Raw genomic sequence first — 15,812 nt, forward strand, 5'->3', positions numbered from 1 at the left:
GCGCACTAATTGACTGAAAGAGCACGCACTTGGCGTGATGATGTCATGTTATCCATGGAAAAATGCATTTTTAGGCCATATGATTTGCCTTAACGGCTAGGAGACCCCGAATGTAACAAGCGCTTGCCTTGTTGCCTTTCCATTAAGAACAATATATTAGTTTTTGGTATAAATTTGCTGGTTTGAAGAAATGTAATGCCGAGCGCATATCATTATGTCAAGATAATGGCACTAGCATTTACTTCATTTAAGAATATTTTTCAACATATTGAGCAAAAAGGTCTCTTTTTTTTCTACCAAGAAAAGTGCACTTGTTATTAGTGAGAATATACTTATTTTAAGGTATTTTTGGGTTCATTGAGGTTAGCTAATTTTACTTGTTTTGAAAAGTCTTGACAAGCCAATTTTTTTTTTCTATTGGCAGATAATTTTGCTTAGTTCAAATAAAATACCCCTCATTTTTGTATTTTTTTTCTTGTTTTTGAACACTGACTTTTTGCAGTGTAGTGGACCGCATTGGGTTGAAAAAATTTGGCTGGGGGCCGGGCTGTATATATATATATTTATATATATATATATACAGTATATATATATTTATATATATATATATATACAGTGGGGCAAAAAAGTATTTAGTCAGCCACCTATTGACAATCAATGGGTGGCTGACTAAATACTTTTTTGCCCCACTGTATATATATATATATATATATATATATATATATATATATATATATATATACATATATATATATATATATATATATATATATATATATATATATATATATATATATATATATATATATATATATATATATGCACTAATTGACTGAAAGAGCACACACTTGCTGTGACGCGAGCGCGATGACGTCATGTTATCGATGGGAAAATGCATTTTTAGACTATATTTTTAGAATATAATTTGCCTGAGCGGCTAGGAGACACCGAGAGTAACAAGCGGTAGAAAATGGATTAGAAAGGACAGATTTTTAAAAATAATAATAATGAAAAAAATTACAAATCAAACTGGGCCGGATTTTGGGGACCACTGGTCTGTAGCGTTTCTTCTCATATGGATTCTTCATTCATTACTTCAAGCAACGTTTGTAAGTTTTACAATACAACTAAAACAAATCTTACTTGTATATCTGTACGTGCTATCTTAATGTAACAAAGCTAGCGTCGTTAGCATTAGCTAATATGCTAACACGTTTACGAGTGTCTGTGTTTCTATTATTAACTTACAATGGCATTTTTGGTATTGTTTCAGTTTCACAAAATTCCTCAGTAAAGTCCATCCGCAGTCTGCAGTGTTTCAGCTACTTCAAAATCCCTAATCCTCACCGCAATGGCGACAAATAAAGTTTCTTACAAGTACCATCCCTGCAGGACGAGGAATAGCTAAACATGCTTCACTACCCACCGTAGCTCACAATGTAAACAAACGCCATGGGTGGATCTACACCTGACGTCCACTGTAATGATACCAAGTACAGGAGCGTATCTAGATAGTTTTAGCATCACAAAATCTTTATTCGTTTTTTTTTAATGTATATAATGTTTATAAACTCAGGAAATATGTCCCTGGACACATGAGGACTTAGAATATGACCAATGTATGATCCTGTAACGACTTGGTATCGGATTGATACCCAAATTTGTGGTATCATCCAAAACTAATGTAAAGTATCAAACAACAGAATAATAAGTGATTATTACATTTTAACAGAAGTGTCGATGGAACATGTTACAAGAGAAAGTAAGCAGATATTAACAGTAAATGAACAAGTAGATTAATAATTCATTTTCTACCACTTGTCCTTAATAATTTTGATAAAATAATAGAATGATAAATGAAACAATATGTTACTGTTAAAAGACAAGTTGTCTTGTATGTTCACTATTTTATTTAAGGACAAACTTGCAATAAGAAACATATGTTTAAAGTACCGTACAATTTGTTGTTAAAAAAAAAGCCAATAATGCAAATTCTTGTGGTCCCCTTTATTTAGAAAAGTATAGAAAAGTACCGAAAAGTATCGAAATACATTTTGGTACCGGTACCGGTACTTGTGACGGTGCCCTGACCATCACTGACACAGTTTGTAGTCGGCAACGGGCTGACTTTAAAATGTTGGAGTCATATCAGATATAAAAACATGTATACTTTAGGTTTATTCCTATCATCATTTTTTAAAACGTAATTCACTCTCTTTTAAGAGCCTGATCATTCTTACTCGTTACAGCAAATCATTTGCCCCCCATGGTAGTATGCAGACTTTCCTTCAATTAGTCATATTATGCCGATGAATTATGAAAATGCATCTGCAGGAGGTTGTCTTCTTGAGAGCCTAAAATGTATAAATTAAATGGTGGCGGAAAGATAATTGAACAAAGAACATATTTTCTGCTGATCACTTCTTCAAACTCATTATGTCTCCGTCTTCCGAGACTTTGTGCTCAGTGGGTGGTAACAGGAGGAGAGAATCAAATGTCAGAATTATTATTTTTTTTTTAATAGCGCCCTATACTATGAGGCAGTTTGGCCAAGCAGAAGGTGGCGCTGGTGCGATGCTAATAGAGTGGTGAAGTGAAACCGTGGGCGACTGAGGCAGTGCTGGCTTTAACGGCTGTAATAATGCTCATTTTAGGGGGCACTCAAAGCATTCATGCCAGTTTGCTCCGTTGAATTCTTTTTTTTTTCTTCATATTGTCACAGTAAAAATGTCTTGTTAAAATTCAAAATATTACAAGCCGCATATTTTGATGCTTATTTTTTTTTACAACGGCACTATTTGTGCGGCTGCAGACACTTTTTTTTTCATAAGTACGACCATATGTCAAGAAAATGGCCATTGTTTGATCAGCAAACACTGGGATGACATCAAATATTATCTCGAAAAGTCTTTTAGATAAACAACGAATTTCTTGAGGTAGTACTTGTACATCCACCTAGGAAAGCTTTGAGATATTTTGGCGTATTGTGATGCTTCAAGTTGCGAGCATTGGAGAAGCCGTCCGCTCTGCAAGGCGAAGTTATGATGTATTTGAGGGACAAGAATGGACAATTAGAGTGAAACGTTTAGAGTTCAAACACAAACATTCTCATGGGTCCGTTTTGAATGTAAATGATTGAAAACCCGTGATTTGATAAACTCACGGACGTATTGGCACTAGCTCACTAGCTTAAATGCTCAAATATTAGGCCCTTTTCCAATTTTTTACAGGAACTTCCCCATTTACCCCAGTAAATTAAATACAGTTCCCCCTGTATTTCCACCGAAAACTACCCAGGTAAGTTTAGTTCTTCAGGAACCTTTTAGAGTTCCTGCCAGCTCGGTGGGACTTTTGGAGGTTCCCGAAACCTTTTCGAGGGCGGGCTGTGCTGTCGAATGTTGATTGTTTGAACACAGTTGGGGGCGTTCCTTTGTGACCCCGGGGGCCCAACTCTTCCACCACAGGAGGGCCCAGGGGCCCCGTCAAATATCAACACTGAATTAGTAATTTTACTCCTGATTTTAATCATATTCAATAATTATATCTAACCTACTTATAGTTTACAACCTCGTCATATGTGTTAATCACAAAGATTATTAAAGCTTTAGTCAATTTACATATTTCATGGCTTTCTTACTTATTTAATTGCACTCATTATTGTTGAGTGTCTTTTTATTTGATGGTGCTTTCACGCTTTTAAAAAAGCGACAATAAAAACATCATTAAAAGCATTTTGAAAGGTAACTTACATACCATAAAAATGTGTACATCTGTAAGTGCAATACAGGTATTGGAGCGTTGTATATTATTGATATTGAGCCGATGGTTTGGTAGAAAATATTTGATCAAGGGAAATTACTCAGACAGGGAACAATGGCAGGTATGGAAAATATTGAAGTGGCATCGGAGTCTGTGTCTCTTTTACTAGCTTCGTCGAAGCATGTTGCTTTTGTAGCTGTTTCAGCAGATTTGTATTGCTGTTTTGGGTATTAGATAGGATTTTTGATCCAAGACACAACTTACATTTACCTAAAATGTTCTATTCTTTGTGTTCGACAAAAAAAAAGTAGTGAGAATATCTCCATGTTAAGAAACTCGACTGGGACTCCGCCATGATGTCTTGTTGTTAGTAAACACAGACACGGCCCCCCCACCCCACACACACACACACACACACAGCGCGCCTCTTCTCTTCTCCCCGTTGTGACACAGGAAGATTCAGAAGGACGACGCTGCAGCTCTCCAATAAAACACACTCAGATCTTCTGTTTCCAGCCGATACTACATAAAAAAATAACGTGAAATAACGCAGTAACGCATCATGTAGTAACGGTAACTGAGTTACTTAATATAAAAAATAACGCGTTGGACTATTAGTTACCGCCGAAAATAACGGTGTTACAGTTAGTCCCAACACTGATTCTAACTAAAGTAACACTCAGTAATAATATTATACATGTTTCTAAACAAAACTGTCGATACAATTAAAGTGCAAATGAAGCTTTACCATTTTGGTCATAACTTTTGCGCTTAAGAAACTTCTCTATGACTTCTTCTGTTTGTCTGATAATGTCATTACTGCCACACATGGTGGGAAAGTGTATTACAACTGAGTAACGCATATGGACCACAACTAAGAAACAGATATGTTTGGCGGCTCTCTAGGGGGCGCTCACGGCCCAGCAATGGTTAAGAAACACTGAAAAACTGTTGTTTTTTTTCAACTTTTCTCTGCGCGTCTCATCTCCCGCCTCAGTGCCACCTACATAACCCCGCACGATAATTCTGCACAACCTCGCTCCAAAATTAAACTCAGGGGACGTCCGTGGCGGAGGTCTGTGCGTCTGATGTGGGTGTTTCTATTTCGGCACATGATTTATCTTGTGCGCTTCCTTGGATCTCTTTCTGAGCGAGTGTTTGTCCACAGTCTTCGCCTCTAAGCTTGAAAATATATTGATTGTTGTGTGCTGAAAAGAAGCATTTCTCTCTGTTCTATTCTCTGCTAGACTCGCAATTTCCTCCTCGGAGCGAAAGCGTCATCGCTTTATAAGGCGGCTTTTTTTTGGGGTGGGGGGGGGGGGGGGGTTCATTGTCATACATGTTGTCCATGGCAAATTCCTAATTATCAAGCGATCAATTTTCTGCCCCTAGTGGGGGGGTCAGCAACCAAAAATGTTGAAAGAGCCATATTGGACCAAAAATAGAAAAAAGTAAACTGTCTGGAGCCTAAAAAAAATGAAAAGTCTTATGTAAGTGTTATAATGATGGCAACACATGATGTAAGTGTCTATTTAGCTATATTAGCCTACTATCAAAATGACTTTAAAAGTCTTATATAAGTGTTAAATGAAGACAAGACATAATGTAAGTGTCTATATTAGCTATAATAGCCTACTATCAAATTGACTTTAAAAGTCTTATATAAGTGTTATAATGATGATGTAAGTGTCTATATAAACTATATAAGCCTACTATCAAAATGACTTTAAAAGTCTTATATAAGTGTTATAATGAAGACAACACATGATGTAAGTGTCTATATTAGCTATATTAGCCTACTATCAAAATTACTTTAAAAGTCTTATATAAGTGTTATAATGAAGGCAACACATGATGTAAGTGTCTATATTAGCTATAATAGCCTACTATAAAAATTGACTTTAAAAGTCTTATATAAGTGTTATAATGAAGACAACACATGATGTAAGTGTCTATATTAGCTATATTAGCCTACTATCAAAATTACTTTAAAAGTCTTATATAAGTGTTATAATGAAGGCAACACATGATGTAAGTGTCTATATTAGCTATAATAGCCTACTATCAAATTTACTTTAAAAGTCTTATATAAGTGTTATAATGATGATGTAAGTGTCTATATTAACTATATTAGCCTACTATCAAAATGACTTTAAAAGTCTTACATAAGTGTTATAATGAAGGCAATACATGAAGTGTCTATATTAGCTATAATAGCCTACTATCAAAATGACTTTAAAAGTCTTATATAAGTTTTATAATGAAGACAACACATGATGTAAGTGTCTATATTAGCTATATTAGCCTACTATCAAATTTACTTTAAAAGTCTTATATAAGTGTTATGATGATGTAAGTGTCCATATTAACTATATTAGTCTACTATCAAAACGACTTTAAAAGTCTTATATAAGTGTTATAATGAAGACAACACATGATGTAAGTGTCTATATTAGCTATATTAGCCTACTATCAAAATGACTTTAAAAGCCTTATATAAGTGTTATAATGAAGACAACACATGATGCAAGTGTCTATATTAGCTATATTAGCCTACTATCAAAATGACTTTAAAAGCCTTATATAAGTGTTATAATGAAGACAACACATGATGTAAGTGTCTATATTAGCTATAATAGCCTTCTATCAAAATGACTATGTGTCGCAGGCTGACGCAAATCTACGTTGACAGAAATGTTGAAATGTAATATGCATTCTACACATTTTTACAACATTGGAGAACATTAGTAAAACTTCTAAGAGGGTGAGATAACTTTTGGAAATGACTGTCGTAGAATTACCAAAGGTATCGATGTGTGTGTCCAGGTTAAAGGACACGGCAGGCTGTCTTCCACTAATGGATTTATTACAATCTTTGCAAGCTGGGTATCGTTTGCTGTGGTCTGGAACAACATGGCACACTAACAACTATCAGAAATGCAGCCAATATTACATACAGATAATGTGTCATGAAACATGGAAACATAAACTAAATACACATAATGATGCAATATGTAGCCTAAATAGCATGTTAGCATCGATTAGCTTGCAGTCATGCAGTGACCAAATATGCTTGATTAGCACTCCATAACAAGTCAATAATATCAACAAAATTTACCTTTGTGCGTTCACGCACAGTATAAAACTTTTGGTGGACAAATTTAGACAAAGAAGGAGTGGCATAAAACACAATAAAGTTACATATGTAATCAAACTGTTGAGTCAAAGTCCACACAACGGTGAGTTCAAGGACCGCTGAAATTAGTAAGACAAAACGGCGCTCGCCAAATACTCTCATCGGTGAAGCTCAAACATATCAAACAGTGGGCTTTCTAACAATTAGGAAGGTTTGTCCTCCTACAGAAACCATATTACAACAAAAAATAGATTTTTCTACCCATTTTTTTTTCCATTTCCATACATTTTTGAGAAAGCTCCATGGAGCCACCAGGGCGCCGCTCAAGAGCCGCATGTGGCTCTAAAGCAGGGGTCACCAACGTGGTGCCCGCGGGCACCAGGTAGCCCGTAAGGACCAGATGAGTAGCCCGCTGGCCTGTTCTAAAAATAGCTCAAATAGCAGCACTTACCAGTGAGCTGCCTCTATTTTTTAAATTTTATTTATTTACTAGCTATCTGGTCTCGCTTTGCCGACATTTTTAATTCTAAGAGAGACAAAACTCAAATAGAATTTGAAAATCCAAGGAAATAATTTAAAGACTTGGTCTTCGCTTGTTTAAATAAATTCATTAATTTTTTTACTTTGCTTCTTATAACTTTCAGAAAGACAATTTTAGAGAAAAAATACAACCTTAAAAATGATTTTAGGATTTTTAAACACATATACCTTTTTACCTTTTAAATTCCTTCCTCTTCTTTCCTGACGATTTAAATCAATGTTCAAGTAAATTAATTTTTTCTATTGTAAAAAATAATAAATACATTTTAATTTAATTCTTCATTTTAGCTTCTGTTTTTTCGACAAAGAATATTTGTGAAATATTTCTTCAAATTTATTATTATTAAAATTCAAAAAAAATATTCTGGCAAATCTAGAAAATCTGTAGAATCAAATTTAAATCTTATTTCAAAGTCTTTGGAATTCATTTTAAATTTTTGTTCTGGAAAATCTAGAAGAAATAATGATTTGTCTTTGTTAGAAATATAGCTTGGTCCAATTTGTTATATATTCTAACAAAGTGCAGATTGGATTTAAACCTATTTAAAACATGTCATCAAAATTCTAAAATTAATCTTAATCAGGAAAAATTACTAATGATGTTCCATAAATTCTTTTATACATTTTTTCCAAAAGATTCGAATTAGCTAGTTTTTCTCTTCTTTTTTTCGGTTGAATTTTGAATTTTAAAGAGTCGAAATTGAAGATAAACTATGTTTCAAAATTTAATTGTCATTTTTTTCGTGTTTTCTCCTCTTTTAAACCGTTCAATTAAGTGTAAATATAATTAATTATTAATAATAACATAGAGTTAAAGGTAAATTGAGCAAATTGGCTATTTCTGGCAATTTATCCAAGTGTGTATCAAACGGGTAGCCCTTCGCATTAATCAGTACCCAAGAAGTAGCTCTTGCTTTCAAAAAGGTTGGTGACCCCTGCTCTAAAGCCACGGGTTACTGACCCCCGCCCTAGTGAAATATGATGAACTCAATACGAGGTTAAAGGTTTCCACACATCTGCTGGTCAGCTCACCCTGACAGCTCTTCAACTCAGCATGAACGTAGCGGTTCCTCATGGAGTGAAGGACGCAGGGAAATAAACTTTATGTCGGCCATTAAAATCATAAGAGAGTGCTGCTGAAGGAACGCCAGCTGACTTTCCTTGATCGCCTTTCAATGTCTTTAAGGCAATGTTTTGTTCATTTGTTTCTTGATCTCATTTAATTGGCGCTATTAATATTTCATGTTGTCTAAATCTATTTTAGCGCGACGAGGCTTCGTTCCCTCTAATTAACATTTTTCAGAACCCATTAGAGAAGGAAAAAAAAACATTCTTTGACAGCTCGCCGAAACTTGTTCGCGACAAAGAGAGGCATGATACCAACAGACGGTGGCGCTAGCCCTCTTTTTGAAGCACCACGATTGGCTGAATCAGGGGTGTCCAAAAAGCGGCCTGGGGGCCTATTTGTGGCCCGTGGCTAATTTTTAGCGGCCAGCAGCAAAATCGTTGGATTTGAAGATTTGAAGGCCCGTCTCACATCTTCAGGAAGACTATTTCAGATTTTAGGAGCATAAAACTGAAAATCAGGGTCACCATGTTTGGTCCTGACTCGAGAGCGACTGCTATAGGCTCCATTGTAAGCGGCCTTTTGATCACATTTATTTAATATTTACAAAGCTTTTTTTTAAAATACATCCATCGTCATGTCTTTCATAAAACCTATGAACAAAAGGTAAAAATCCCCCAAAAATGCAGTTCCCCTTTAAAGATAAGGATCTTTGTGGTTTCTGATTGTTTGTGAGGGCACCAAAGGGACTTCTGTGTGTGTGGGACAGTTCAGTTTGCTATTAAATAGAAAGCTGATTCATCATGTCCTTGATATAAAGTCACTTTATAATGTGTGTACACACATTCACTAAAATATGGACTTTAGTCCATGCTGGAAGCCATTATTCATATTTACATTGTTGTTATTGTTTCACTAGCTTGTGTGCCTAAGATGAGCATTCTAACATTAGCATGCTAGGTCAGTGGTCCCCAACCACCGGCCCGGTATCGGTCCGTGGATCGATTGGTGCCGGGCCGCACAAGAAATAAAAAATAAAAAATAAAATAAAATAAATAAAATAAAATAAAATAAATAAATAAATAAAATAAATCAACATAAAAAACACAAGATACACTTACATTTAGTGCACTGACCCAAAAAACCTCCCTCCCCCATTTACACTCATTCACACAAAAGGGTTGTTTCTTGCTGTTATTAATATTTCTGGTTCCTACATTATATATGAATATATAGCAATACAGTCTGCAGGGATATAGTCCGTAAGCACACATGATTGTATTTTTTTATGACAAAAAAAAAAAAGAAGACCATTATTCGATATATATATGATATATAGACATTTATACTACAAATGGAGCAAGTACAAACAGTAGACATCGCCCTAGAAAGTCCAATGAAACTGAAAGTTTACCTAAGCATGTATTTTGGACACACATACACATTCGTCCACTCTTGTTTTTTCTCGTTCCTGACACCTCTTCTCACCATCGAAACCAAATAAGATACTATGTGTGTGTATTTGCAAAGATAAAAACAGTGGGTGTACTCATAAAAAAATTGTGCCGGAAACTTCTGTTAACTTGTTTACTATTTAAACAAGACGGTACCAACTTTGAATGGGTAACAGTGCTGTATAGTCACATTTGAGCAGGAACCTATCCCAGCTGAATTTAAAAAATAGACATTTTAGTCTCCAATTAACCAAACATACTGTTTATGTTTCAGGACTGTGGGTGGAAACTGGACTGCCAGTGCAATAATACAGAAAGGAAGATTAAAACCAGAATGACTTGGAGGGAGATATGCTTCCCTGGCTTAAATCAATATATCAAATATTGATTAAGGCTTGCAATTAATTTTCGTACTCTGAGCCGGACTGTGCAACAGAGAGGGTTAAAATTAAATGATTCCTCAACCAGCTCTCCCAGTAAACATTATTTCAGTCATTAAAGTTCAATTTGTAAATCTATTTGTCTCCCAAAATTAGTTTTTGTTGAACAGAGATTGAAACCGGCATGGATAAACGTTAATTACACAACTCACTGAGGAGTTATTAGGAGTCTTAGTTAATAGTCCTGTATTTGGGGAGAAGTTCCTATTCAATTCTTGGTATTAATGGACAGAGTGACACACCTACTCGGAACGCGGACAAAACGGCACTGTAGATGTGTTGCCCTTTGCCAAGGGTTTATGTATTTAGACTTAGACTTAGACAAACTTTATTGATCCACAAGGGAAATTGTTACCCACAGTAGCTCAGTTACAAAGGATGGAAAGGGTAAGGATGGAAAGGATCATGCAGGTATAAAGTAGACTAAAAATGTACCATAGTAGCAACATATATGTAATATTTAAAATTAAAGTTAAAGTACCAATGATTGTCACACACACAATAGGTGTGGCAAATAAGAGGTTCCGCAGCCTCCAAAGCAGAACCTCCAGGTTCTGTAACAGCTTCTTCCCTCAGGCCGTAAGACTCTTGAACGCATCATAATTAAATTATCCCCTCAACTCCCCCCAAAATGGATTAACTCGCTGGAATAAAAAAGACAATATAACATACATCCACAAACGTGGACGCATGTGAAAAAGTGCAATATATTTATCTGTACAGTAATCTATTTATTTATTTATATATATTTATTTATTTTATGAATATATATTTGTATATTATTTATATATATTTATTTATTTATATATGCACCTTATTGCTTTTTTATCCTGCACTACCATGAGCTTATGTAACGAAATTTTGTTCTTATCTGTGCTGTAAAGTTCAAATTTGAATGACAATAAAAAGGAAGTCTAAGTCTAAGTCTAAATTTATTCTCTGCATTTGACCCATCACCCTTGGTGAGTGGAGCAGTGGGCAGCAGCGGTAGCCGCGCCAGGGAATCATTTTTGGTGATTTAACCCCCAATTCCAACCCTTGATGCTGAGTGCCAAGCAGAGAGGTACTGGGTCCCATTTTTATAGTCTTTGGTATGACCCGGCCGGGGTTTGAATTCACAACCTACCGATCTCAGGGCGGACACTCTAACCCAGGGGTCACCAACCTTTTTGAAACCAAGAGCTACTTCTTGGGTACTGATTAATGCGAAGGGCTACCATTTTGATACACACTTAAATAAATTGCCAGAAATAGCCAATTTGCTCAATTTACCTTTAACTCTATGTTATTATTAATAATTAATGATATTAACACTTAATTGAACGGTTTAAAAGAGGAGAAAACACGAAAAAAATGACAATTAAATTTTGAAGTTTATCTTCAATTTCGAATCTTTAAAATTCTAAATTCAACCGCAAAAAAGAAGACAAAAACTTAAAAAAATAATTTATGGAACATCATTAGTAATTTTTCCTGATTAAGATTAATTTTAGAATTTTGATGACATGTTTTAAATAGGTTAAAATCCAATCTACACTTTGCTAGAATATATAACAAATTGGACCAAGCTATATTTCTAACAAAGACAAATCATTATTTCTTCTAGATTTTCCAGAACAAAAATTTTAAAATAAATTCAAAAGACTTTGAAATAAGATTTAAATTTGATTCTACAGATTTTCTAGATTTGCCAGAATAATTTTCTTGAATTTTAATCGTAAGTTTGAAGAAATATTTCTCAAATATTCTTCGTCGAAAAAACAGAAGCTAAAATGAAGAATTAAATTACAATTTATTTATTATTCTTTACAATAAAAAAAAATACATTTACTTGAACATTCATTTAAATTGTCAGGAAAGAAGAGGAAGGAATTTAAAAGGTAAAAAGGTATATGTGTTTAAAAATCCTTAAATCATTTTTAAGGTTGTATTTTTTCTCTAAATTTGTCTTTCTGAAAGTTATAAGAAGCTAAGTAAAAAAAATAATGAATGTATTTAAACAAGTGAAGACCGAGTCTTTAAAATATTTTCTTGGATTTTCAAATTCTATTTGAGTTTTGTCTCTCTTAGAATTAAAAATGTCGGGCAAAGCGAGACCAGATTGCTAGTAAATAAATACAATTTAAGCTATTTGAGCTATTTTTAGAACAGGCCGGCGTGCTACTCATCTGGTCCTTACGGGCTACCTGGTGCCCGCGGGCACCGCGTTGGTGACCCCTGCTCTAACCACTAGGCCACTGAGTAGTATATACAGTATATAATATATACTGATATATTATATTATATTTTTATGATATATGCAATATATATCAAATCCCAATTACCATGTACAATATTACAGTATATGTAAAAGCTGCAGCATAAAATAGAGAGTAGATCCAGCAGAAAATATACATTATAAACAAAGAGAGTTGGCTAACATAGAAGCGGTCAGGTAATAGACAGATATCATCTATTGCTGTATGGCGAGTGATTATACAGCTGGATGGAGTGCGGAATGAAGTTCTTGAATCAAACACTGTGGGAACGAAGCTGAAGGAGCCTGTTGAAGTATGAGCTCCGCTGTACCTCAATTGTTTGGTGGACTGGGTGGGCAGGATTGTCCATGATGGCGAGGAATTTGTCCAGTGTCCTCCTGTCCCTCACTGACACAAACGCCTCCAACTGCGTGCCAATAGTTTGGCCGGCTTTCCAGATCAGTTTGTCAGTTTTGCTGGTGCTGCTCCCCCAACAAACCACTGCAAAGTACAGGGCACTGGCCACAACAGACTGAAACAAGATCTCCAACAGCTTGCTGCACACATTAAAGGACCTAAGCTTCCTCAGGAAAAAGAGTCTTCTCATGCCCTTCTTGTATACAGCTTTGCTGTTGTCCTTCCAGTCCAGTCTGCTGCTCAAGTGGACTCCCAGGTACTTGTACTGCCCCACTACTGCCACCTCCCGGCCCTGGATGTTGATGGGCTCCACAGGGGTAATTTTCTTCTTAAAAGCGATGACCAGCTCCTTTTTTGTAGAGGTAAAATTAAATTATTGTGGGTTTTCATTATTCATGCATTCGTTACGTTTCGTCTCGATTACTGTAACGTGTTATTTTTGGGCCACCCTATGTCTAGCATGAAAAGATTACAGTTGGTACACAATGCGGCTGCTAGACTTTTGACAAGAACAAGAAAGTTTGATCATATTAAGCCTATTCTGGCTCACCTGCACTGGCTTCCTGTGCACTTAAGATGTTTTACTACTTACGTATAAAATACTACACGGTCTAGCTCCATCCTATCTTGCTGATTGTATTGTACCATATGTCCCGGCAAGAAATCTGCGTTTAAAGAACTCCGGCTTATTAGTGATTCCCAGAGCCCAAAAAGAGTCTGAGGGCTATAGAGTAGTGGTTCTTAACCTTGTTGGAGGTACCGAACCCCACCAGTTTCATATGCGCATTCACCGAACCCTTCTTTAGTGAAAAATAAAATGTTGTTTTTTTTCAAATTCAAGACAAAGTTATATGTTTTTGGTAGCACTTTAGTATGGGGAACATATTCTAAGTAACAAAGACTTAATTTAGAGTTTTTTGGACACTACAGGAACATATTCTAAGTAACAAAGACTTAATTTAGAATTATTTGGTTAGGGTTAGGGTTAGAGGGTTAGGGCCAGGGTTAGAGGGTTAGGGTTATAATAAGGCCATGCAGAATAAGGCATTAATAAGTACTTAATAATTACTACTTAAGAGCCAATATGTTACTAATTTGCATGTTAATAAGCAACTAATTAATGGTGAATATGTTCCCCATACTAAAGTGTTACCATGTTTTTTTTACTGGTGCACAAAATGAACCGTGCATGAACATCACCTTGTTCAAAGAACAAAACCAACACAGTGCATAAACTCACAACAAATTACACACCTGCAAATCTGTCTGACTTCTGCTGTTGCCGTATCCGTAATACGCCGATAGGGAGAAGTTTTTATTTACACGATGAGTCGGGTGTGTTTTGACCTCCACCGAACCCCTGAGCCCGACTCACCGAACCCCTAGGGTTCGATCGAACCCAGGTTAAAAACCACTGCTATAGAGTGTTTTCTATTCGGGCTCCGGTACTCTGAAATGCCCTCCCAGTAACAGTTAGAGATGCTACCTCAGTAGAAGCATTTAAGTTTCATCTTAAAACTCATTTGTATACGCTAGCCTTTAAATAGAGTCCCCTTTTAGACCAGTTGATCTGCCGTCTCTTTTCTGCTCTGCCCCCCTCTCCTGCGTGAAGAAGTTATTAGGTGACCACAGATGATGTCCTAGCTGTTCAAAGTCGATACCCGGGGTGGACCACTCATCTGTGCATCAGTTGGGGACGTCTCTGCGCTGCTGACTTGCCTCCACTCAAAATGACCCCCTGCTGGCCCCACTATGGACTGGACTCTCACACTATTAACTAGATCCACTCGACGTCCATTGCACAGGTCGCCCAGGGGGGAGGTCCCCACATCTGCGGTCCCCTCCAAGGCTTCTTATTGTATCCCATTGGGTTGAGTTTTTTTTTGTCCTGATGTGATTTCTGAGCCGAGGATGACTTGTGCAGCCCTTTGAGACACTTGTGATTTAGGGCTATATACCGTATTTTTTGGACTATAAGTCGCAGTTTTTTTCATAGTTTGGGTGCAACTTATACTCAGGAGCGACTTTTGTGTGAAATTATTAACACATTACCGTAAAATATCAAATAATATTATTTAGCTCATTCACGTAAGAGACTAGACGTATAAGATTTCATGGGATTTAGTGATTAGGAGTGACAGATTGTTTGGTAAACGTATAGCATGTTCTATATGTTATAGTTATTTGAATGACTCTTACCATAATATGTTACGTTAACATACCAGGCACGTTCTCAGTTGGTTATTTATGCCTCATATAACGTACACTTATTCAGCCTGTTGTTCACTATTCTTTATTTATTTTAAATTGCCTTTCAAATGTCTATTCTTGGTGTTGGGTTTTATCAAATAAATTTCCACAAAAAAATGCAACTTATACTCCAGTGCGGCTTATATATGTTTTTTTCTTCTTTCTTATGCATTTTCGGCCGGTGCGACTTATACTCTGGAGCGACTTATACTCCGAAAAATGCGGTAAATAAACTTTGATTGATTTCTTTGGTATTGTGGAGATTGAATGTGATTCCCGATTGGCTTTTTCCATTGGCATTGTCTTCATTTATTAAGACATTTACCAATAACCTTCACATCACGTTTGATGTTTAATCCACAATATTTCACGCAATTAAAAACAACTCTACCGTAACAGTCCATATAACGCAGGTACACCTTAACTTTGTCAAAAGTACTTTTTGAAGAAGACATTTTCTGCCGAGCCTGCTATTATCCAGTCACATTCAGGCTGAGGTTTGAAGTAAATCAA

This window comes from Entelurus aequoreus, linkage group LG13 (genome assembly GCF_033978785.1).
Source record: "Entelurus aequoreus isolate RoL-2023_Sb linkage group LG13, RoL_Eaeq_v1.1, whole genome shotgun sequence".
In the NCBI taxonomy this organism is placed as follows: Eukaryota; Metazoa; Chordata; class Actinopteri; order Syngnathiformes; family Syngnathidae; genus Entelurus; species Entelurus aequoreus.